Genomic DNA, 23,974 nt, shown 5'->3' on the forward strand with positions numbered 1-23,974 from the left:
AATGCGGATTAACAATACCTTTTTTTTCAGTCTGCCAAATTTTCCGCTTATATCCATGTGATCACTGGTTTAAAAAAAATATGAAGCATCCAGCCTCTCAGATTTGATCTTTTATTAGAAGGTCAGACAAACATGGCACAGCATGAGCTAATTTCCACCAGTTTTGAGGACAATCGGCTCACTGCATCTTTAAATCTCTGCAGGGTCGGACGGTTGCACGCAGTGGCCTGTTACTCCGATGCCTGTTCGCAGCTGAGTTAGACAGCAATCTAGTCAAGTATCCTCTTGGGTGATCCTGATCATTGGGTGCATTTAATGTTCAAGTCATGTGCTGTGCTGTGCAACATTTTTGCGCTACTTGTCATTTCTTAATATTTTGCTTCCAAGTAGCCTTAGTTAAAGTGGTCACTCCTTTTCATCCCTGTAGCTAAACATTTTCAGAGGAGGTTTTTTTTGTATTATTTTTTGTTTTTGTTTCTTTTCAAGATTGGGCGGCCTTTGAACCATTCAATCCCAAAAATGGCATCTAACTTGTGGAATGAACCAATTTTGTTTCTATACATACCAGACAACTAAGCAAGTAACGATATTGTATGGTATCTTTAGCCACTTTGTTGCTAACACACAGTTTGTTCCCATTTCCTTACTTGATTCTGAATTTTGAAAAAAAAAGCCAAAAATAACGCAATTTAACAGGCAATAGTATTTTTCCACCAATACAGTAATTCCCAAAGTGCTGTGCCACAAATGATAAACATATGAGCTCTTGTCTGAATGGCAACGAGACATCTGAAGGACCAAGTTCGAAAAGGTCAGTGAGGGCAAACTAGGAGGTTCTAATTCCACTTCATCCTCTGAGATGTTTTGGCAAGTTGAGAGCTCTAGAGAGAGGGGTTGTGGGAACACCATCTCCCTGCACTCTAGCCTAATTCTGCTGCCTGGCACAGTCGGATAAAGAGGTAAAGAGGCCACCGGCACAGCCTCCAGTGTTTCAAGTCTGATTAATCTTCTGATTAGGTTAATCCAGCAATGCTTCAATGGAGAGAAGCCACTCCTCTGTAGAAAGTCTCCTCTTCCAAAAGGAAGGCCTTTTTTTAATCTGCAGGTCTTTCTGATTTTATCTTTAGTGTGAGGTTAAAAGGGCTCGTCTTTATAGCATTAACAGCTTCACGTGAAAACAGTTAAAGCTGCCTTTACACCAGGGTTGTGTTTCTTCCTCTGGACCTTTGCTGAAATGCCTCTTGATTTGATTTCAGTTTAAGTTCTGTTAGCAAAGTGCCCACAAGGCAAATACCTTATAAAACCTGTGTTCGATCAAGGCTCTGGTTATTGTTTAAGAGACAAAAGCTAATGAAAGCCAGGTAAGGAAGAATGCTTTACTGCATGACACTGGAAAATACAATAGAAGCCATTCCCTGATTTATCACCGAGTTGGAGCAATGAATAGAAGATGTTAATGAAGGTCAAATGACAAAGCGCTTTCTCTGGGTTCATAGTGAGGTTGAGTCTATTAAATGGCCCCCACTATTACACATACTCCTCTCTCTATCGAGCTCTCTTTCTTTCTTTCTTTCTTTCTCTCTCTGTCTCTGTCTCTCTTTCTTTTTTCTTTCTTTTTCACACACACACACACACACACACACACACACACACACACACACACACACACGCGCGCACACACACACGTCTTTAGCTTTCTACTGCTTAATGATCAGAGAACATTTATTTTGCACAGTGTATCCTGTTCTATTGGATAATGTTTTTGTAGAGTTCACACTTAATTAGCCTTTTTGGTCTCTACCCATCTCTAGAACATTAAATAAATCGGATGTGCTGTGCTGATATGCAAGCCTCCCAGGCAATCCTCTGGTGTATTTAATAGACTATTTATTTTTGATAATCAAGCATTAGAGAGTGGTGGTAATCCTGTTTCTCTTGGCGTGCTGCCTTTGTCTTCGAAAGGACAAATGAATTTGTTTAGCTCGTTAATTGATTTGAGTGATCCAAATCTCTGCGATTATTTGGACTTTTCTGATTTCACAGTCAGACTACCTGTAGATCTGATCCTCCAGCACTGTTGTTCTTAGTTTCAACAGCCTAACACATGATGTCTCATTTCCATGTGGTGGCTGAGCTTCACCGTCTGTGTGAATCTGAGGCTAGGCTGGCTCACATTAAAATGTGTGTGATGTGGTTTGAGCTTCTTGAAGTTGTACATTTTTGCACAGCTGGTGGTTTTACATGTCCGAGTTTAGTGCCTCGACACTTTGACATGTAAGACCACCTAGCTGTGGGCAGAAAAAGCTTTGTGTGTTTGGATCAAGCCTGTGACCTTATAGTTACAAGATATTCTGTCTAACTTCAGGCCACCCTGCTTCCTCTCTCGGATACAGTGCCTAAAGCAACATGCATCACTACTGAGCACTGCTGTGACACAACTCTGGTTGACTCTCCCCCCCAGCCCCACCCTCTCACAACCACACTGATTCAAGTTACACCGGGCACCAACCTAAATGGGCTTAAATTTTTAATTTGTGCTGGAGAACAGAGATCACATCTTGGGAGGATAGCATATCTGTAATTTATTTAAGAACCCTGCAGAGGAAGAGTTATTTTGGAGGCACAACGCTTGAAGGGAAGCATCCGGGTGGATTTTTTTTTCTTTCAGCCCAAGGGGCTTGTAGGTAGACTCCACTCAGCAGTGACCTTCTCTCTGATGTGGAGGAGCAGAGAGAATGAACATTCTATTTATGTGCAAGTCCTCGGGTAAAATCTGTTGAGTGCAGAAACTATTTCTTCTCTATCCCAGGGAACAATAGAAGTGTTTTAATAATTAAAATGAAGTTTTGCTTAAAAATCCTTTTACATTTTACCAGAGTAAAATGATTCACCAGCTCTGTCACCCAGTTTGTCTCATCCTGACTTACCCTCTCTATCTGAAGACGTGGTTCTCTGAGGTGTGCAGGAAAAGAGTGCTTAACATCCCTCGGTCAAGTACGCACCCCTTCGCCTGCATGAAATAAAAGCTTTGTCACTTTTAATTAAACCAGGCCTGATTAGCGCCGACAGGTGTGGCAGGTGTTCTGTTTACTCATGCAGCAGGAACAAACATACCTGCTACAATCTACAGTAATTTATTAAAATCGCCATCAAAAGCTGCCAGCCACTTATACGCGCGAGTGCAGCAAATGCGTAAAAGTGGGGTAAAAGTGGTGGGGGCTGTGGAGGCTGGTGGCATGCTATCATGGAGTTCATCCTTAATGAGTGTGGATTAGCGGGGATGATCCAGGCTTTGCAAAACCCCTGGTCCAGGGCTGGTCAGCGTTTGTTGTGTGCAACTGTGCACGTATGAAGCTATTGGAGGTTTGGAAATCTGTCCCAGAATTCTCTACATTCATTTATAAATGCAAAATTACACCGTATAACCAAGTGTTTGTTTGTGTGTGTGTGTCTGTGTATTGATTAATATCTCTCTGCAGTGACTTATGTATTTAATTATTTTGGAGGGGACAACATTAGCTTTTTTTTAAAAGATAATTTTAGTTTGTTTTTTACTGCACAGTGTTTTTGGTGAAACGTCTTCAAGAAAGAAGTCCAGTTGCTGTTCTTTCCAAGCTCCTTATAATACCATGACCTGCATGAGCGAGAACCTACACAGACTTACTGTTTGTGGATTATTTCATGCTTGGACTGCACAGAGTTTCTTGATGCTTTGTTGACAATACTTTTACCTTTGGGCATGAATCTTTGAGTGTGTTTGTGGTCAGGGCACAAATTATGCTGCTTAGGGTTCAAGGATCCTTGGGACCGTAGCATCACCGGTTTGAATTTGCATGCTGAGCAGCATCTTTTGTGGAGGGGATGTGAATTGAGGTTGAAAAATTAATTAATTAATTAATAAACACATCAGTAGCAACTAGTGATGTTTTTATTCCCTTGAACTCTGTTTGCTAGATTTACTGAAGTGAGAAAGTAGATTGGTTTTATGAGCTGAGGATTTACATGGAAGACACGTTTAAGTAGAAAAGTACAGAACTGACCGAGTCAGAGAAAACCAAAAACATCCTACTGTAACACTAAGTGCTAAATGAGATGGCAGGCCCATATTGTTGTCCTTCAGGAAGTTATTATTTTCACACTGGTACTGAAGCTTTGCCCTCTCTAAATGTAATGACTGATGCCCTAGTTTTGCCTGCAAGGTCAAGTTAACAAGCTGACATTTCAGACACCCCGCCTGGTTTAATGACGGCCATCTCTTTGCAGCCAATGGCTAATCTGAAGATTTGCAGCGAACACATAAAGACGCTACAGTGATATGTTTGCTGTCACGGTGAAATATGGGCAATTGTCACAAAATAGCAAAGCCATTCGTCTACTCAACCACGGACCTCTCCTGTCACGAATACACACAAAGTGCATACACTGCAGTGTACAAAATGGAAATCAGATAGTCAGACAATAATTTGAGTAGAGCCATAAACATGTGGCCCGGGAGATGAATTATAATAATTAATCCACTGTGTCCATTCCCAACCACCCCTCGCTCTAACTCTCCGCAAATTCACCACATGCGCACGAACAATACACACTCCAAACCTCTCCACCCCCCGCCTCCTCCCCCAGCCATTCAGGCTCGGGAACACAGCTGTGACCACCTCGGCGCCTTTCCAACCCAGTGTCACCAACGTTTCTATCGAAGGACATTGAAGGGGACTTAGTCTGTCTCTCTCCCTATTAAACCCGCCTGCACCTTCACAATAGAACACGCTTTACTTTATCATGCCCATCATATCATGAAGCATTAACATGGGGGCCTACAATAACATTATTTATAGAGGCGTTAATATTAATATCGACCTGTGTGCTGTCAGTCTGCCTGATTTACTGAGCGCTGGAATGCCGAGCCATGTAGAGGTGGCAGGTGGACTAATTGAATATCAGTCACTGCACACAGCATGCCAATAGACACATTTGCTGCTGGACATACACACACGATTCACAATTGTCCAGTGTGCAAAACCAAAAAGAAAAAAAAATTAAATGACAAGAAGATTTAAGTGCATGAATGCACTGCCAGCTCAAAGAAGCACAGAGCACTTCTGTGTGTGCATAAGACGGTTCACCTCATAGACTTTCTAACCCATGTTACACGGCAGCAATTATGACTGGGGATCTGCTGTGAACGTGTAAGTATATTGGACTCTGTTGTACTTATCTGCTCAAAACAGACTCTGCTAATGAAACTTCACTCAGAGTGGCTCGTAGCCTCGTAGCCGGAGTGTTTCATCACAGAATTGTGTTGTCTGAGTGTGAGAAGGTTTTCTGACAGAGCACAAAGGTACAGGATTAGTTAGAAGCCATGGAGAATAATGAGGCTTTCGGGGGGAATCTGTCTTGTTTAGTGTGTTCTGTTTGTTTTGAAAGAAACCTCTCGCAAACTTTATTGAATTTGAGGCACTGTGACAAACATGCTGATCAAAGTGTTTTAGAGGGAACCGATTTTCCTTAATAAAACCATTAAATTGCACTTTTAAACCACTGCCAAGCTAATTTCCTCAAAGTTTTCTGGTGGTGATGAGTGAGAAGAGGGTTTTTTTTTAACTATATTATGGACACATCACAGTTCTGTATGCAACCTGTATGCAAAGGTACAGCCTATTTAGCACCAATAGTATTACCCAATCAACAGTGAGCAAGCTTTAGCCACATGCAGATAAACAGCCCATCATAGAAAAGACATTTGCTACGGTGCAATGTCAGAACCACTGGGTAATGGTGGAAACAGACTTAGCTTTCTAAAAAGTTATTTTTTATTTTATATCCTCATCTATATTTTTATAGATGCCTTGAGCACAACGCAGAAAGTCTTGGCCTGGCTGTCCACTGGCACAAAAATATTGGTCACCCTGGGGGATAAGTCATCAGATGATAGCCAGTGGGTTCCTAGACACAGTACACTAGCACATGGTCATTTTCATTCTTTGTCGTTCATTATTAACATCCTAGAATAGAGAATTTGATGTAATAAAATAAGGAAGGCAGGCAGTTATTAAACTTCATGTGTTAGTTTTTCAGAGCTCGAGTCCAAAGCATGTTTGAGCTGGTATCTGCCTACTTTGCTGAAAGGTTTTGAAATCCAGCAGTGCTTCCCAGATTTATAATTTCTCCTGTATTTTTCTATTTAACCAGTACTTTTAATGAGTGGTCAGACTTAGACTTTCTCAAGGACATCATATTCAGAAACACAAGCATGCTGACAGCTACATGTTATGACTATATAAAAACCTATTCGACGCACTATAACTGGATTGAGGACAATAGCGAATTTATCTTTGCAGCAAGGTCAAGAAGCCTACATAAATCAGTCAAAAAGGAATACATCCGGGGGGAGCATCCATTTTTAAGTGGGATATGAACTTTAACTAAAAATTGGTTGTTTCAAATGACAAAATATTCTCATGGAATTTGAAAATGAGTCCTTTCTTTAAGAGGAAGCTGCCCACTGGCTGTGTCTCTCTGTCAATTTTGTCTTATTGTAATAAAATGATCATAGGAACAACAACAGAAGCTAGGTTTGTAATGTTAGCACCCGTGTGTCACGGTCCGCTGTGACGGACCGAGTGGAGAATGCGTGTAATGGACCCAGGTGCGTACACAAGTAAGCAGACGGGAGTGAGCTTTAACAGAAGGCGAGCCTTTTATTGTGGCTGGTAACACAAGAGAAACAAACAAGAATAAGGGCAGCACAAAAGCAATAACTAAACAGAAACCTAAACTGGGAATGAACTAAGGTAAGGCTATGACTTAGAATACAACAGACTGGGCATGGAAACACGGAGGGTGGGAACACAGCTGACACACATGAACCTAACGACCGGACAGGAGGAGTGAAACTGAATACACTGACAGTGAATACAGACTTTCAAAGTAAAACAGGAAACATGGAGATTAGACATGACACATGAACCGGGGAGACTTGGTACAGGGGAAGATGACATAAACAACTAAGGAACAAAACTAAACTGCAGTCTAGAAATTAACTAGGTGAACTAAGCTAGGTGCAAATGAATACAGAAGATACATGGAACTCAAATACTGGGTCGCTTGACCCAGGACCATGACACCGTGTCTGTAATCTTTTGACAAACTTTTGAGGGAGGAAAAAGCTTATAATATCCAATTCCACATCACTTCTATAAAGCTTGAGTTTAGGCTCCAGTGTGTTAAAGTCTTATTTTGTCAGCACATCTTTTGAGAAGTAGCTGAGAGCAGATCTAAAGTTGGATTTCAAACACCTGTGGCATATCATTTGAGAAGTGTGTACTGTGGGAGAACCACTAGAAGTTCAAATCAGTCAATCAGTCACATAGAAGCTGCTCTTTTAGTTTCCTCATTTCCCTTGACTTCTCTCCGTTCAACCCTTTGTTTTTTCATCTGATCTCACCTTACTCCTCCTTTCACTATCTGACTTGATCCTCCACCTTAGTCCCCTTCTCCACCCGTTCTCATCTCCCTTGACCGATACCATTCTATTGATTACATCAACTTAACCCCTCACACGTTTGCCATTCTTTCTCTTCACGCCATTTGTCTTCTCCTTTCTGTTTTCTTTTCCTTACCCAGCGAAGATCTGATTTTTAGTCTTTTAATACCTGGAGGACAATGGAGGCAGAGGAGGTGGGTGGCTGAGTGTAAGGTGAGGAAAGAGAGACATCAGGTGCTGCCATAGCAACATATTTTTTTCATTCAGAGAAAAATATAGTCTTTACTTTTGTGACATGGAAGTAGAAATTGTGTTGACATTTCATCATCTGGTTGAGGTGTGTGCTTTTTTATTTTACTTTTCAAGAAGCATACCTGTTGACATTTGCAAAGAGTAGGTCGTCCTTGTGTTTTTCTTCTTTTTGTGTTGCCATTTTTTTATTTTCATGTGGATGCTTAGAGCCTCCCAGTTCCTTGTTCTTCTATTCTGAATGCACCCTATGTGACCACATTGCTGGAAAGAAACCACATATACCCATTTCTGAGCATGCATGTTTTCATTTCCCAATTTGCCATGCACCATGATGCTCGGCCATCTGTCTCAGCACGGTGACTAAATTCAATGCCAATATGTTGCAGGGTCATGAGAAAACAAACCGGAGCTGCTTTCCACATGATTGGACAAAGCGTAACTTAACCCATGTTGTGTAGCAAAAACAAAACCAAAAAAAAAGAAAAAGAATCAATCAGAGAGTTGCGCTCTCACTTAGAGCATGCAATTGTTAAGATGGTAGGCAAGATTCCCACTTTCTTGGATGTTGACTTTGAATGTATTTTAGCTCCCATGCTATACAACTAGCTCTTCATTCTGGCTGATTAATGGCAACTTGCCCGGTCAAGGGAGTGTCTCATGCATTGTAGGAAGCGGTAGTGCAACAGCGTGTGTGCAGTGAATAAATGCTGTACATTAAACAAATTCCCCCGCGCTCGTCTTGGCAGCCAGGCGTGTGGGAGTATTGCAGAATTTGGCCTCACATTTTTTTTCCAAGTGACACACAGGAGTGTATGCTCATGTGTGGAAACAGCCATATTTATTGTATATGTGACTTTTTGCCCCCAGAAAATCACTAAAACTATGCTATGTACTTGTTTTCAAGCCCATTCTTTGAAGCGCTTTGCACTCTTTCTGATATGCATGGCCACACAAACACATTACAGTTTCTCAGTATCATCTGAAAAAAAATTTCTTTACACACACATCCAATTTCTACTCTCCCTTGTGCTGTAGTTAGTATACCAGGGACTCCTACTGCAGCTAGCCTGTTAGTTGACACTGATTGGCCAGTGAGGGCCAGCCTGACCCCGGTGGCCTGTCAGAATGAAGGATCATGTTGACGGTCAGCCGTCAAGGTAATAAAGCCCACAGAGGATGCTTGGAGATTGTCTACAGGCAGCGCCCAGTTCGTGAGACAGTGGGGGAGGAGGAGAGAAGTCAATAACATCAGGATGAGGACAAATAGTAGTCAGTGGAAATTTGGTATCCTTTCTTTTGAAAAAAAATGTACAAAGTTGTCAGATCAACAGAAAGTTTTGAGAGGACTCTGAGTGAGTAAATTACACAAAGGACTAACACTTCTAAATATAATTTATAGTGCTGTTCCATTTCAGCATCATGCCTCGATCACAGGTATATTTATATTGTAGTACAGTTGATAATCAGATGACCTCTGATTCTAGTAGCTGCTATTAACATTCAGTCAATGATATCAACCAGATCCAATACAATTACTTTTAATAAGTAATCGTATTGTAACTTATTTACTACCAGGTGAAAATAATTTGTTACATTGATTTCACTTTACTCTGAAACTTAGCCTATAATTAGTAGTTAACAATATGTACTTTAGTCTGCAGTCCCACACAACGATCCTAATGAGATCCTAATGAGAACGTACAGACGATCGTTCGTTTAAAATGTGCTGAAGTGTGAACACAAAGCAAAGCGATTGCCACTGCAATTTCTCCATAGAAACATGTAGAGGCAGAAATGGAGAATCCTGAGTCTTGTCACTGTTACCTGTTGAAGATCCGGCTCTGGCTGCTGGGCTGAGATCACCATAAAACTTAACTTTAAAATCACTCTAGGTTCTTCACCGACTTTGAGCTAGCATGCTGTCTATAAAGTTGATTGCAAAGATTCAGTGCTGTGTTAGCACTGTAATGCAGTTACTTCTGTCCTGGACACAACTGGCACTTTACAGTCACACTCTTGTCCTTTTGTGCAACGCTACTCCTCAAAAGCTGCAGATTTTCCTAGTCCCTGCACTGAAATCAGCTGATTGACAGGGAGCAAAGAGAAAAGCCTTTTTTTGTTCTTTTGTTTTTGTCTTTGTAACCCAAGTAACAGCACAATTGAATCTGTAATGTATCCTTAAAGTGCTATTATTAATCAATTATACCCAACAAAGAGAGTGACACTGATAAACATGGTACAAAACTACTGCTGAAGTGCATTTGGAGAAGCTGTCCACATAGGACTTGCTATATCCACATGATATTGATCATGCCCATGTCGTGCTGTTCTTAATGATATTCATGTTGTTAGCTGAAAGAAGTCTCTACCCACGGGGCAATGATGAGCTCCTCTGACTTCTCACTTGAGATAACCTTCCTCAGCTGCTCAGTGGAAGTTCCTTAGGGTGGACTTACCCATATGGAAAAGAAATAGTAAAAACTTATATGTGAATACTCATGAAAGTGGCCACTTTCATGAGTAAATCATATAAGGCTTACATGATTTACTCATGAAAGTGGCCACTTTCTCATTACTTTCATACATTGTTTTAGTAAGTATCCAAAACATACAAGTTTCATCATATAATTTTTCAAGGGATCTTATGTCTGTTTTCACTCTTATATGCTTTTCATAGAAGTTTCACACAAGACAGATACAAACTTTATAAGATTGATATATATCTTTTCCATATGGGTATTGCTACCCACAGCTGCAGACCTGGCTGAGAGTAGACTGAATATCGAGTGAGGCTACATACAGTGAGGCCTCCAAATACAAAGAAACTCACAAAAGCACAAAACTAAAAATACATGTCAATATACGGTATGCACATTTAATATATATATATATATATATATATATATATATATATATATATATATATATATATATATATATATATATATATATATATATATTTAAGTAGCCGAATATTACAAACACAAAAATTGTTCATCAGACACACAAAAATGAGAATGAATCCCTACAATTACATTTCATATTAAGACCATCAACTTATTCCATAAATGCAGTAGCCTGTTGTGCACGAGTGAATATCAAAACAAGTATCAATCAAATTCGCACATGCATGCACCCACAGATTTGGACCAGGCTCATTAGAGATGTGAAGGAGAAAATGATCAAGAGAAGCCAGGAGGGACTTCATGCAGATTTGCACTCCATAGCTCTCAGGCAATCAGCAGCAAGCCTCCTCCTCGCCCGAGAACTGCCGTCCTGTGGTCACAAAAGGCCAAGAAGGGAGAGCGAGAGAAACTCATCACAGCATTTGTTGAATCCCCCCACCCACCACTTGAGGAGGTTGTTCATTTAGTAGTCCCTTTCATTAATGTTTCTCTGTCATTTTCCCTCTCTCTCTTTCCATCTACTTTAAAGGTACGAGCGAGTGAGTTGTAAGAAGCAGAAGAAGAAAAAGAAGCCACTGGAGCAGCTGAAGATATGAGGCTAAAAAGGTTTTGAAAACAACCCAGCGGTAAGTGGGCCCCTAAATTTTTGCACAGTGCACCGCCATTTTAGATGGAGCAATTATGTTTCCAGAAACTGCCTCGCACCCTGCATAATAACTGATTTTACACTGGTGGGCACAAATTCATGCTTTCTAAATCCTTTTTCTTTTTGTTCTGCTACATCCTTCATCCACGTGTTCCTACCTTTCACTGCTTTTCTGTCTTCTTCTGCTTTTGCATACAAATCTCTGATAGTCACAGTGTCCCATAATCCCACGTGAATACGTTTTTCCCATTCATGTCCCTCTTGTCATTTTTTTAACCACTGCAGATATACACATTCTAGTTTGCTGGTGCCGTGTTGTTTACTATGTTTCGAACTAACAATTATCACTCAAAAAGCAAGGCTACGGCAAATTAACCTAACGGCCTAATTGAAAAAGATAATAGGTAATTTTTTTCTTGTTGTCTTTAATAGATAACCAAGCAGAGCAAAGGAAGCAGTTAATCAAAACTATAGAATATCTAATAATGTTTAATTAAGCAAATCGGGGCGCAGTATTGCCCGTTTATTTTGCACGCAGTCACATGCACAAGTGCAAGTTTATTGAAGTTTGGTTCAACTCCAACTCCAGTGTTTTTGTTTCCACGTCCTAATGACACAATAAACTGTCATCTTTCTTCACGCTTTGGGTGCACCCTGCGCTAAGCTCATCCATCCATGCTGACAGCCGTGCTAAGGCTGAGAGAGATATCATCTACCTGTCACTGCAGACTGGCACTGAGGAGCTCCTTCTCTACTTCTGCAGTTCTTTTCATTCAGCGAACGGCGCTGGTGACTTTCAGATCTGGAAGCTATTGCGCATCAATTTAGACATGTAATGTACCCTCCTGAATGGGGTTTATTTACAGGCTCATTCACTGCTCCACTTTGCTGCAGAATTCATCTGAAATGGTTTCTGCATGCATTTTTCAGTGAAACTTATGTTCCTACTGTACAGAGTTTCCTCGTGATTATAGATTTCATCCCCTTTAATTAAAGGTAACGCCTGCATTTAATTCTAATTGCATAATTTTCTGTATTTTTGTTACAAGATGTCTTTGAAGGAAATTAGGAATATTGTGATAGCACATTTAGCAAATACACAGAGTGGCTGAGAAAAAAAACAACAACAGCACACTAAGCAAAGTGGTAGTTAGAGTCATTAATAAGTCGGTCTTTCCACATCTCAGCTGCAGGCCGCAGACCGTTTTTTCCCCAATTTTAACAAATTCAGAGGACTTTCTTACAAACGGTTACAGTATATTTTAAAAGGCTGAACATTAGGCTGTTTTTACATACTGCTCTTGGGGTGTAATATCACCATTTATTGAATTCTAACTGTACACGATCCACCACCCTATGTCTCAAGATGTTCATATTATCCATTCAAATATTGCAGCAGTAGGAAAAAATTTAAAAAGTCCCCCAGCTTAGTTATGAAACTCCCTCATCTCTATTGCTCCAGTCAGGGAATAGTTTAATTTCAAGTTGATAGATCAAATGTAGGTGACTCCACAGACATTACATACACTGCACACCACATTCTTATTTCCATATCATCGCCTGATTATTAGTGCTGCTGGCAGAGCAGAAGACATGCAGAAACTGTGAATGAATATGAACAAATGGGTGTCAGAGCACATGCAAGCCCAGACATAACCCTCGTCATATGCACAGGGACCCCTGCTTCTTGTCACCTTGCTGCCAGAGGCCACCAGCCTCATTAACAGCTATATTTGGTATACTAAACCACGATGAGAGTGAAGTCTCGCTGCCCTGCTTCGTTCGACTGCAGAAAAGGTTCTGGAGGCAAGATGGCACATCTGGATCCCCCACTGTGGGCTCAACAAGCTGAAAACTGAGAGCGCGACAACAGTGTGTATCGACGTTAGATCCACTGACTGTGCCATTTGACAATCAGCAAAACAAAAAACTGTATTTTAAAACATGTCCTCTGTGAATTAGTAGTTAGTTGAAAATTGCATTGATCTAATGGTCTTCCTCATGTTTCAGCTTCCTGCATCAACCATGCATCTATGTGGCTAAATGAAGGCATGAGTCAAAAACTAAGTCCAATCGAATTGCTGACCTTTCTGTGTTGGCGTTATTATTATTGATTACTTAAAATCGATTTAAAAGATTGGGAGCATCAATGAAAGAAAGCTGGAAAAAAACAAGCAGCAGCTAAATACGAAAAGAAATCAGCAACTGTTACATTGTCCAGTAAAACAGGTCTAATCTCATCATTACTTTCAGTCTGAAATGTTTTGTTTTGCTCCCATGAACTGGTTGGTACCAGAAGGACTGAGTCGATTCCAGTATTGATGTTTGGAAAGTGTTCACTAAAGAAATAATACAATATTTCTTATGTGATTTTTTTTTTTTTGAATGAGTAAATAAATCATCTTCTGAATGAGTTGCTCCTCTTCCACGGACAGCTGCAGTGACAGGTAGCCATGCTAATATAAATTTGGGGGAATAGGATGTTCAGAGGAGAGCAGCTCTGTTCACAGTTTGGAAATGATTTGACAATTCATTTACTGTTGTGAGCTTTTCAGTTATGACACTGCTGAGTACAAGGACACTACACTTTCCCTATTACCCTTGTCATAACTAAAAATAACACCTTAAATTGCAGAGAAATCCCAAAAGTGAAAATTCAGTTATGAAACTAAGATGGTTTTAGATTTTATTAACTAAAATTAGACTATTTTTACTACTGATTACAGTCCTTTTAGTCTTTTGTCTTGTTAGTGCTATATATAATGTGTTTCACACTTCAACAGTATAAGCACACGATGGGCCTGGATACATGTTTACAAAGTAATTGTGAAAGGTTTATGATGCTGTGAGAAACCAGGACAATGCAGTGATTGACGTGCTTCAAGTCTTTCATAAACCAAATCTCATTTTTAAGCCTCCAGGGAAAATGGCCTTAAAAATGAAAAGCCATTTTATTTTGCCTAGTAAGCATCTAACTGGACAAAATAGCTATTTGTTTTCACAGCTGCAAAACACTTCAGTTTGATTTCATTTGAACAAAGACGGGCACTGTGGGCCACCAGTGGGGCCACTTTGGCTAAAACTGCATGATCAACAGCAGCTATTTGCCCAAATTGGATGCGGCGTCTTTCGTTTAATTTTTGACATCTATTTCAGTTCACTGTTTTAAGTGTTTCGGTAATGGCTTGGCTGCGTTGCCGATTCAGTTGCCTTCCTCAGCAGGAGGGAGATGTGAGCTCCTCTAAGTGTACCTGAATTGGACAAATCCATAAGGCCTTTGCACCTGAATGAGCAGACAACAGCAACTGTTGGCTGAGCTTTAAAGACAGTTTCGAAGGAAAAGAGAGCAGTAGCTCTTAAGTGGCTCCTAGGATGTTAGCGGCACAATTAAACAAAGCTCTGCTAATCTTTACAGCTGGCGTCAAGAGGCACTGTGTTCTCTCAGAGCAGTGTTATCCGTAGCGTGGCACTGGTAGTCTGACAGGCTGGATAATGTGCCCTTCTGCCACCATCCTCTTCACAGCAGTGCTTTTACTACACAATTACTGTACTAGCAACAACCCTAATATACATCATAAAGAGTGGACCAAAAAATGCAGTGATGAATTAGCATCATTCAATTATGCACGCTATACACCCAGTTATTTGTTGCGGCATTTAAAGAAATGTAAATTGACCTCGAGTTTTTTAGGCAATGAATCTGATTATGCTAGCACGTGTAATTTCATGGTATTTGGAAATGAAGGATGTTTTACTATATATTCTCTCCTCAGAGTGATGATGTGAAACTATGCAGTGTGGTGCATTTTAATAAAGGTCCTCTCTGAAACTCGTTAAGCTTAATTTCTTTCATCGCTCAATCATCAGCTCTGTCACAAGTTCTGGCAACCTGTTATGCTGAGTTTGGCTTCATAATTATGCAGCATTTCATACGTCCCCCGTGGCTTTGAATCTATACGCACTCAAAACTTAAGTGTCTCTCGTGATTTGCCAAACTGTGTAACAAAACTTAAACGAAGCTGATGGAAGAGAACAAACAACCTGCTGATATGAAACAAAGAAAATGGATATACAATTTAGGGTGGGGATGGAGAGATGCTATCTAGGTCTATTAATGCAGTCATTGCACTGTTGCCCCAGGATATAGAGCCTAATCCAGAGGAGTGCAAGTGAATGGGACTATGGCTCGGACTTGCCAGACCTACTTAGGTTCTGGTTGAGAGCACAGTGCTGTGTGGGCGAATCTATTCTGTCCTAGGCAGGGCACAGCATAAACATTGCCCAGGGAATGCAGGCAAGCAAGCAGGCAGGCATGCAAGCAGTCAAGCGGACAAGAGTAAAACTATAAGGATGGTTGCCTTTAATTTCCTTTCTACTGACTCCTCTCAATTGTCCGGGCCTGAGAGCAAGAGAGGGGAAAGAGAGAACAGTGTGTCCATATGAGTGGAAATTACCTGTAGTAAAACCTTTTTTTCTCAGGCCTCCCTCACTAAAGTGTTTACTCTTATCCACCCTTTCCCTCTCAAATACTCTGACACGTGCATGCATGCGCACACACTCTGCTCTGATTCATCCAGTCGCTACCGTGAAGCAATGACTTGCCTGCTCACTTACTGTCTTAAAGTTATTTGCGTTTGGTCCATAGCACTCTGGCACTCTGACCTTCTGCCCCTGCATGTAAACAGAGTACCACTGCTCTCCCATCCACCACCCTGCCACTGCCATCCCCCACCTTCCACTACCAAATAAGGAAGACACAGCCACTGAGAGCCACCAAGTCGGTCAGTAAGCCCACTGAGAAGGCCATTAGAGAGCCAGCAAGCCAGCGGAGAGGTTGGTAGAAAACCACCTCTGGCATCACTCATCACTACTGGCCTCTATGGCTTTACCCGCCTCTCTGCGGTTTAGAAATACACACACACTTATACACAAACACTCCCTGAAAGGTACACACATGCACTGTGACCTGAAAGCATTAAAAGCAGTCAAATACAGTACCCTCTGTACAGTGGTGCATACTGAAAGGCACATGCAAACACAGCACACAAAAATATCATTCAGTATAGATACAAATGAAATATACCCAGTGAACTACACATACACAGAGTAATGATATATTACTTCATTAAAAGTATGCCTACATACAACATAAATTATCAAATGGGTTCTCTCTGCAAGGCCTTCCTTTAAACAATCAAAGATGTGTTTTGAGATGTATATGGGCTATATTATTAAAGGTACTTGTGTATGCCAGCACAAAAACACTAAACATGCCACAGACATAAGACAGATGACTGTTACCAGAAATCACATTCTCAATTCCTTAAGTTTATTGCTAAGCTAGTGACATATGTCCATCCGCTTCCTCAACCACATATTCAGTTGAGGGTGGGAAGCAGGGACAGGAGATTATCCCACCTATCATAAGGCGAAGGGTGGAGTACATTGGACAGGTCACTAGTCCATTACAGAGTCAACACACAGAATTAGACAACCATTCACGCTCATATTGACACCTACAGCCAGTTAACTTAAATCTGCAGTAGGAAGCAGGAGAGATCCCATGCAGCGGTGCTCCTCACGCTCATTCTTTCTAATGACAATATCTGCTAGAATTGGGACAACTTTTATCTTTTTCTTGTCAACCACCACTGCCTCTTACTTTTAAAATCCAAGCTTGACTCTTACATCATGCCATTGCCTGCTGGCCCATGTCAGAAGCATCTTTGCAAAGCCGACAACTTGGATCAGGTGGGCTGTAGTAGACTGCAGTACATTGGTTCTTGTGCTGCCATGGTCAGAGCCTCTATGTTGTCCTTCACACAAGCTGTTCTTAACCACTGGTAGATCTTCTTGATGCCACCCTCTTCCCCCATCTGCTAACACTGGCAGATAGAACCAATATCTTCCATGATATTTTCTATTCCATTATCATCTGTCTTCAGCTGGCTATGTAATTCTTATAACACTTCATCCAGGGATCTGGCATTTTTCTCATAAGTTCACCTATTCTCCTTGCTTCATCTTTGATTGTAGTTGTAACACACACTTATCCTTTGCATCCCTCTTTTCATTGCTTGTAGAGTCTCAGGGTGCCGGAACTTGAGTGGGATACTCTGTGCACTGTGAAGAGGTTTTATGCCTTGACGTCAGTGGACTCTGTCACATCATATGTTCAGCTATAATTATTATAGCTATTTCAGATCCCTATCTGATGGCTTGTAAGCAAATGTGTCTTGCAATATTCTTACTGTTTAGCACATAACTATGCATTCCCACTTATCCAGTCTGAGTTACATCTCGGTATCCTCTTTATGTATCCTGGTGAGGTGGATCAGTGAGTCAATGTTTGCTCACTCCAGGCACATAGCTTGATGTCATCCATGTATTGGAGATGGCTGATGGTCACTTTTCTCCTGGATCTAGATCTGTGTCTGTATACTTATTTGAAGTGAGTATAAGATAGATTCTGCACTGCAGAATCTATGTGTCAGCTTGTCAGTCATGAGCTTTTCAGCTCCTCACCAAGATTCTTAGATTAGGGAAACCAACCTTGAGTCATAGTCAGTCTATGCTCAGGTTAGGTTGCCAATTCAAAGCATCTTGGTGCACTGTTCAATCAACCACCAGTGTTGGGGAGTAACGGAATACATGTACCGCCGTTACGTATTTAAAATACAAAATATGAGCAACTGTATTCCATTACAGTTACCGTTTAAAAAGGTGGTATTCAGAATACAGTTACTTTGTTGAAATAAAGGGATTATACTGCAGTCTTTTCCTGTTTGATATGTTCGGTTATGCCCTCTCTATTTTTGGTAATTTCACGCCATTGGAAATCCAAACAAAACACGCATTAAGAGGCTCTAATGCCTGTGTCTCAATCTCGCGTCTCATAATGACGTGAAGAAATATTTTTTTAAAAGAATTTAATATGAAGGCAAGAGTGTTACAAAGAATGTAGCCTCATGGGCAGTGTAGTCTGTGCTGCAGGGAGAATGGACTGCCATACCCGTTATGTGTCTGTGAGCGAGGGAGGGAGAAAAAGGAGAGTAGAAAAGCACGAACTGTCCATGGGCAGAAACGGGAGCTGGAAGCATGTAAATATAATAATAACCACTGCAGCCAAAAAGAGTGCCTGACGAGCCCAGTTGTATGTAAGCTATTAAGACTCGAATGTACTCTGTGTTCGCGCTTTCCACCGATACAATAAGTTCCGTTGGAGCAGTCTTTCAACGCTCTAGCAAAGCAGACCCAGACAACAAAGTAAAGCTAGTTTTTGGCTATGAGCCCGACACGGAACCTGACATATTAGCCAGAGGTCCCTTTACTACGATTCGGAGCCGCGGACCTGTTTTATATATGCGCAGAATCGTTTTCTATACGAGATTGCTGCAAAAAGTGCAGCCTTACCTAATGTCAACCTACTGTTACTCATTTTATATTAAGATTTAAAAATCTAGTTGCTCTTGGTATGGCGAGTAACCTTCACTAATAGTAATAAATCACACAGCAATAGATTATTGCTGTGTGCTCTCATTGCTTTGATCAGCTCTGAGTAGGTCTGTCCTTGTGCCATTATGCATTTGCAGCTGGGAGTACATCTTTTATAGGTCCTTGGCAGTGTTGGGAAGGTTACTTTTAAAATGTATTCCGTTACAGAATACAGAATACATGCCCCAAAATGTATTCTGTAACGTATTCCGTTACGTTACTCAATGACAGTAACGTATTCTGAATACTTTGGATTACTTAATATATTATCGTGCTTTTTACAACAACGTGAATGTACTATTGCTGTGTGATTTATTACTATTACTGAAGGTCCGCGACTCCGAACTGTAGTAAAGGGACCTCTGACTAATACGGCGGGGTCCCTGTCGGCTCATAGCCGAAAAATAGCTTTACTTTGTTGTGTGGGTCAATTTTTCTTGCGAGAGACAGAGAGAGGCGTTGAAAGACTGCTCCAACGGAACTTATTGTTTTCGGAGGAAAACACGAACACGGTGTACAGTCGAGTCTTAATAGCTTACTTACAACTGGGCTCGTCAGGCACTCTTCTTGGCTGCAGTGGTTATTATTATATTTACATGTTTCCAGCTCCCGTTTTTCCTCGACGACAACTCGTACCTTTCCACTCGCCTTTTTCTCCCTCCTCGCGCTCACAGACACATAACGTGTATGGCAGTGCATTCTCCCTGCAACACGGACTATACTGCCAATGATGCTACATTCTTTAGAGCTATGCTTGTAGCATTCTGCCTGTTAGCTTAGCACAACAACAACAACAACGAAAAGGCGCTCTCTCACCCAGGAAACACACAGTCGCAGAAAGAGAGAGAGAGCGTCGCCCTGTAACCATGGCAACCGTAACGCTGCCGCCTGGAACGAAAGAACGTAGCTGTCAAACAAAACCCAAACAGTCCTGACCCGCGACAAAATGAAACAGGAAAGTACCGCAGTGTAATCCATTTATTTCAACAAAGTAACTGTATTCTGAATACCACCTTTTTAAACGGTAACTGTAACGGAATACAGTTACTCATATTTTGTATTCTAAATACGTAACGGCGGTATATGTATTCCGTTACTCCCCAACACTGGTCCTTGGAGAACAAGCCTTCTGTTCTCTTGGGTTTTACTTTTCTTCAGCCTAGCAGTGAAGGGTGTTTTTAGAGACTCAGTGGTGGACTTGTTGATGTCCTTTTTATCCATCCAGGCCCTTCTGCACCTCTGTTAATCGACTAATGCTCTTCTGGACTTGATTTTGGTTTTCAGGTTTCTCCTCCATGGGGGATTCTCTCTGCATATAATCTTGATTTTATACCCACGTGTCTCTAGGATTACTGTTGAAGTGGCATATATCAGCTTATTGGCTTCTGTAATGCTATCATGGGACATGATGAGTAGAGGGTGAATAACATCTGCAAGTATCTCTTCAGACGGGACTTTGACATTGGATCCGGGGAGTCTCATCCATGGTTGTGTACTGCATTTAGTCTGGCCACAACCTTAATTCACAGCTCAACTAAATTCACAGTTAACTGTCTGCTCAGTCTAGCAGGGAACTTGAAATTTACAGTTCGAGCAGGCATCGCGTAAAGCATTTGTCAATTTTACCAGATTCATAAGACAAAGAGGAAAAAAAACTTACGTACTTACTTCTCTTTTTATGTCTTTGTACCTGTTTATTTCACTCTCTCTGAATTTCTTTGGTTTATTTAACTGGACTTTGTTACCTGCATCCAAACGTCAGCCGAATTCAACAGAGCTTGAGGGAAAACACACAGTGAGGAAGCCATATTGAAAGTGAGCCATCTGAAAGAATTTCACAAGAGTTGAAGGAAGGAAAGAGGCAAGAATAGGTCAGTGTGGCTGGTCACAGAAAACATTTCTGTATAGTTACACTGACTGAAATGTGTTACGTTAGCAAAAAAGACTATTGTTTAAGTTGTTTTTTGAGATGTCCTTTCTCCCAAGACTATAAAGTTAGATACTTAACACAAGAGACTTGACACGATGCAAGCTGACTGTGCAAAAACTACATCTGAGCCGTGAACTGCAATCATCAGAAGTGCAACTGAAAACACTCAACATCACATATGACAACAAAACCAATCAATTTCAGAAAGGAGCCTAATGTCAATACTGAGCTCTGGGGAATCTCATCCAGATACTTATGTAGTTGTTTTTCTTGAGTTCTGTGCAGAAAAAAATGGATGGATAAAATCTGGGGGTAAAATGTTGTTAGCTGGGTAAAATGCACAAATGGAAAGAAATATAGCTAGACCTGTAATAAAGCCTGATCACACATGGGAGGAACACATTTTAGAGAATCAACAAATGCAACAAGGCAAAAAATTGTCCTAAAAATGCAAAGAAAGCAGACAGATTTATTTTCCGCTAGCAGCATGTAATTCATTGCACTCCCATTCCTTCTCTTCTCCCTGCACCCACCAAGCTCCTATCTCCATTCTCAAACTCCTGTCTATTGCAGTGCTCACTTGTGTATCAAGGTAATGAATTCATAATCTCTCTCAAGCTCTTTGTAGATCTCTATCGTGGAGGGAGATAAGAGCAAGCATCGTTGCTCTCTAATAGCCGTCAGTCTGCCTCTGTTCCCGCTTGCTCTGTGTGTGTTTGTGTGTACAGTATGTGTGTGCGTTGAGGAAATCACCCTTCACCAAAAACCCTGCACACTGTCCTCCATTTTGGCTTCCAGCGAAGAAGAAAAATATTCTAGCCTAGAGAGTCACTTATCAGCTAACTGTTGAAGCTACAAGGCGACAAATGTCTCTCAGAAAGAAGAGCGTTAAACACTGAGCACTGGTTCACTTCCTCTTGTTCTTCCAGCGCCTCAAGTGCACTAAAAAAAGCACACTTGTCAACCTAGCTGATAAACACTCAGTCACAGGGAAAGTAAATATCTGAGAGGGTGAGGCAGACTCAGTGTAACTAAACTTATGACAAAGGGTGGCTCTCGAGGGCCGACCGGACGTGCACGTGTTTTTAATTGTGTTTTCAGTAGGGTGATGAAATGTCTTCCATTTGAGCAAAAGGCTGGCAGTAAGTGGGCTGTCGCCTTCAGGGACAGAGTGAGCGATGGCCCGCTGCTATCAGAGGTGATTGTGTCTCAACCCTTAAGGGTGACACAGATGAACGAAAGGGAGCAGGGAGACAATAAGGAAGAAAGCAACCAGGGGATGGACTGGCAAAAGAAGCCTTGGAATTTGCGGTCAAGTGTCCCCTGTTTAATACACCAGACTGAAATTGGCACAACATATTTGAGAATCAACATTTTGTTTAAAAACAAGCTAATAAAAAAAGGCAAGTATGTATGTGATGATCACTTCTATGAATTGTCATACAATGGTAAATTCTTTTAAAACTTCAAAAAAACATTTCAAGACCCCAGAAAAAAAGCCATATCTAATTTAAAGTTAATTTTACCACTCTTCCTCTCAAAGTGTCCCATTATAGCTTCTGTGTTTATACTCCCTGGACCTTCTGATTAAATGTGTATATACACACTTTCAATTTCAACATGGAACTAAAAAGAGAATCAACTTTATTTAGCATCACTGTTAATGGGAGCTGGGTGAACAGCTGCGATCCAGAGACCAATGTGCAGTTTTTAGTGCACTTTAGTCCACAGTGTCCAAGGATGAAAATCGTACTGCAGTTCTTGAGTACAAACACAAATGTGCCTCCCCCAGTTTAAAGCTACATTGTAATGTCCTTTGGCATTTTGAGAAGAATATTTGGCACAAAGAACCTGAGGTTTGGCCACAGAATCACCCAACATACCTTAATTGCCAGATTGATTCCCAAGACTCGTACTTCTCCCTCGAAATTATGTTCAGATTGAAGTGCTGCCATTTTGATACAAAAGAGAAGATCAAGGGCGACATTCAAAGACGATTTTGATTACACCTAGTATAAGTGACGTAGTTTTTATGTACTCTGATATACTCCATTCACACTTGAATGTTCAATAGGTCCCCTGTAATTGGAGCTATGTTGGTTCCTGCTCCATGATCCTCTGTCCATGATATTTTAAATATATTAAAAATAATATGCCAGATAAGCCATAATACAAAAAAATTAAATATTTCAAATACTTAAATAGATTCATCACTTTTAAAAAATAAAATCATCACTTTTAATATTTATTGTACCCATTTTTGGTACGTCTGACTAGTTAAACTTCGGAAATGGACTAACCAACTTGCAATGAGATTCTAACGTCAAAACCCAAGGCTGAAAAGCCCTGTTCTTTAGTTGACTCTGTTTATTCTGGGCACATAGTGCCTACTCCAGGGGTCGGCAACCTTTTTGATGATGAACGCCGTCTAAAATTTCCTCAGAAGTCAATGTGCCATATGATTGCATTAGCAATAAATTTAATAATGCTCTATATGAACAGTTACACACTATATAAAACAACTTTACAGAATTATATTTGTTCGCAGCTGTCAGCAGCTGTCAGCGAATAGTTATCAGCTATTTTGAAACAAAACAGCAAATGAACTGTACAACAGAAAATGCAAATGCTATTTATGGTCTCCTCACAACAATGATAACAAACACTGTTGTGACAGTGATGTACACAGTCTTGTTGGTATATGTGTGGTTTCTATACATTTTACATCATATAAAAACTTTGGTTGTAAGATTCAGATAATTATTTATTAAAAGCTAGACATTTTAAATGAGAATAAGAAAGAAAAGTATTTCTTTGTGCCTCTCTTTCCCTGTTAATGCCCTACCTGGCCCCCTGGCAAAACTTTGGGTAAACACATGAATAAGACAGGGAGACAAAGTAGGCATATAAATATAGCTGTGGTCAGAAGGTTACATACACTCATCATGGATATAAATGCCATAGGAACTTCGGACTTTTAATGATTTCTTTGGACTTCTTTTTCCAATAATTAAAAGATTGTACATGATTTAATGACCTTAAAAACACAAATTGGATGCACATGTTTAAAATTAATTAGGATTCCCCCCCAGTATTTGGTTAAATGCCTCTTAGCAAGGCACACCTTGATTAGGCCCTATTGGTATCACACCAACAAACTCTTGGCATCCTTGCATATTTGACCACTCCTCTTGGCAGTGTTGGTAGAGCACATTTAAATTAGTTGGTTTGGTTTGGCAGCTTTTAAGCATAGTCATAGTGTA

The 23,974-nt window shown here is 40.7% G+C and overlaps 1 protein-coding gene across 10 annotated transcripts in view; it reads left to right on the top strand.

Moving 5' to 3' along the window:
* Positions 1 to 23,974, top strand: part of ptprsa (protein tyrosine phosphatase receptor type Sa) — a 230,739-nt gene that overhangs the window by 38,351 nt on the left and 168,414 nt on the right. For all 10 annotated transcript variants that reach the window (XM_026143598.2, XM_080290100.1, XM_080290099.1 and 7 more), the window contains exon 2: positions 11,171 to 11,267. The gene's annotated coding sequence lies outside the window, so the exon portion shown is untranslated. The remainder of the gene's footprint in view (positions 1 to 11,170; positions 11,268 to 23,974) is intronic.

This window comes from Astatotilapia calliptera, chromosome 15 (genome assembly GCF_964374335.1).
Source record: "Astatotilapia calliptera chromosome 15, fAstCal68.1, whole genome shotgun sequence".
In the NCBI taxonomy this organism is placed as follows: domain Eukaryota; kingdom Metazoa; phylum Chordata; class Actinopteri; order Cichliformes; family Cichlidae; genus Astatotilapia; species Astatotilapia calliptera.